The 2707-nt window shown below is 34.9% G+C and overlaps 1 protein-coding gene across 1 annotated transcript in view; it reads right to left on the bottom strand.

Annotated features, from left to right (window-relative positions):
• LOC140350579 (DNA damage-inducible transcript 4-like protein) overlaps nucleotides 1-80 on the bottom strand; it is a 1954-nt gene extending 1874 nt beyond the window's left edge. The window contains exon 1 of the mRNA XM_072436153.1: nucleotides 1-80. This exon is cut by the window's left edge and continues 181 nt beyond it. The gene's annotated coding sequence lies outside the window, so the exon portion shown is untranslated.
• Nucleotides 81-2707: the final 2627 nt, after the last annotated feature.

The raw sequence follows: 2707 nt of genomic DNA, 5'->3' as shown, positions 1-2707 counted from the left end.
GCCTCTGTGCCGTGCTCCGGTGCCTCTGTGCCGTGCTCCGGTGCCGCCTCCGTGCGTGTGTCCGGTGATCTATCCATGAATGAAGCTGACGAGCGGCGCAGAGCGGCGAGCCGCGGCCTTATATACGCGCGGAGCCGGGGCTGATGCCCAGGCGTTTCAACCAGAGGCGGGTTAAACTATAGAAATACACCTGCTTTTATTTAGATTAAGGATATAAGATTGTGTGTTTTTATTTAGATTAAGGATATAAGAGTGTGTGTTTTTATTTAGATTAAGGATATAAGAGTGTGTGTTTTTATTTAGATTAAGGATATAAGAGTGTGTGTTTTTATTTAGATTAAGGATATAAGAGTGTGTGTTTTTATTTAGATTAAGGATATAAGAGTGTGTGTTTTTATTTAGATTAAGGATATAAGAGTGTGTGTTTTTATTTAGATTAAGGATATAAGAGTGTGTGTTTTTATTTAGATTAAGGATATAAGAGTGTGTGTTTTTATTTAGATTAAGGATATAAGAGTGTGTGTTTTTATTTAGATTAAGGATATAAGAGTGTGTGTTTTTATTTAGATTAAGGATATAAGAGTGTGTGTTTTTATTTAGATTAAGGATATAAGAGTGTGTGTTTTTATTTAGATTATGGATATAAGATTGTGTGTTTATTCATCTTAAGGATATAAGAGTGTGTGTTTTTATTTAGATTAAGGATATAAGATTGTGTGTTTTTATTCATCTTAAGGATATAAGATTGTGTGTTTTTATTTTAATGTTACCTGCGCAATTGACTATTCGCATGATCGTAATTGTATTTTGATCTTTGTAATAATCATTTGGACTAAAAAGACTTTAAAACTCACGCAAAAAACCTTTTTATAACAAAGACAGTGGCATTATTTAATCAAAATGTCAAAATGGAATCAAACATTTTAGATTTTCATGAATAATAATACTTCAGTTGTAAACATTCTCTTGCTGAATGCCTCCAGTCACCATATTTCATCTTTCAATTAGTTAAAAATGTATTTAAAAATCACAAGATCAATGTACAATAAAAATAACCGTAAAATTGAACAAAATAATTAATTTAAATCATCTCTTTTTGCCAGCCGCCCTAGAATTCAACATCCGTAACTTTTCTTTACCCTAAAATGATTTCGAACCCAAACATTGACTCGTTTAATAATTATAATGACGTTAAACATAAAAAATTACGATGTCGGCAAAACCACGCCCACTCGGACGGAATGCCTGGAGTTTAAGCGTCGTGCGTGATGACGTAAGCGGCGCGTGGTCCGGGATTCGTCGAGAAACTTCCTGATGAAATCCAGCGTCAACAGCATCGCGCAACAAACACCGGCGTTACAGAGATAAAAGGATGATTCACAAACAAATCATGTCGTTTTTAATCATATTTGAATTAATTTAACTTTAAAATGAGTAAATTAAGTCTGTGGCTAACAGGAGATTATCATACTTTACTAATCACATCCTCATCATGATTCAGATTAAGTTTGTGTGAAGTCTGATGCAACATGACAAACTATTGACACTGACACTTAATTACTATCATCTGTAAATAAAGAAAGAATACTGACATTAGCACAGTTATGATTACAAATATGCTCATTCATTACGAGTAAGTAAAAGTACCTGAACTCTTTGTGACCAGAAGCTGATTTATTTGTTTGTTTGTTGAATTATGACTTGTTTACAACTCCGAAACTCCTATTATATTTATTTTTTATTACAATACACAAGAAAAGTACAAGTACATGTTAGAAAATCGACTAAAATGTTCCTCATTACGTGATTTGTTGCTGAATCTACACACTTTTTAAATCTTATGTCTGTTTCTTGTATTTTTGCTTCAGTTGGAGAATAGTTTAACTGGTTTAATTGTGTCTTGAGCCGCCGTAATGATGAAATAATAATAATAACATGAACTTATTTGACCATAAATACATTGTACATTTCAAAGTACTGCTATCTATGCAATCAACATTTAAGACGTGGATAAACTTACTTTATTCATCAACAAGGGAAGTTACTTTGATGTAAAATAGGTCACGGTTTTGTTATTATTATTGATATTTACGAGCTTATGACAAGACAGTTTTGTTCACACACTTTAATCATAAAATACTTCTTCAGTGTCTCAGCTTGAGACTTCTTAAATGTAACTCTCTGACTATGATCTTTATATAGGGTTATATTTAGCTGCAGTGTTGGTTTTGAGTGGATCGTGTGTTACTCGCTCTGATCTTTGAGCTGCAGGATCGTCGTGGAAACGCCAGTCACTCAGATTTAGGTCATGTGTGTTTAGGCTTTTACTCCATGTGGAAAACAGTCCCAGTTTGAACCCGCTCTGGTCCAGGTTTAGTCTCGGGTTTAGTCCCAGTTTGAAGTAAATATTGTAATATTATCGCACCGTGAGATTTAACTTCACGACTTAAGTCAGGGGGGTCCAAATGTTCTTCACTGAGGGCCACATTTTGAAACGTACATGGAGCCGACCGCAACCCGACAATGAAGTGAACCGTTCAAAATGTTGCATTCCACATAGTTTCCATCCCTCACACCTTTAAAAAGACTTGGAACTTTAATATTAGGTTGGTATGACATGAAATGTTTGAATGTTTCTCTTTGTTGTTTGGGCCAACTTAGCAGGAAGCCTGAGGGCCGCGTTTGGCCCCCGGGCCACTGTTCTGAC

Source organism: Eucyclogobius newberryi, unplaced genomic scaffold (genome assembly GCF_026437365.1).
Source record: "Eucyclogobius newberryi isolate DKJ021-1_F unplaced genomic scaffold, fEucNew1.0.hap1 SCAF_73, whole genome shotgun sequence".
Lineage (NCBI taxonomy): Eukaryota > Metazoa > Chordata > Actinopteri > Gobiiformes > Gobiidae > Eucyclogobius > Eucyclogobius newberryi.
This window is presented reverse-complemented; position numbering and strand designations above follow the sequence as displayed.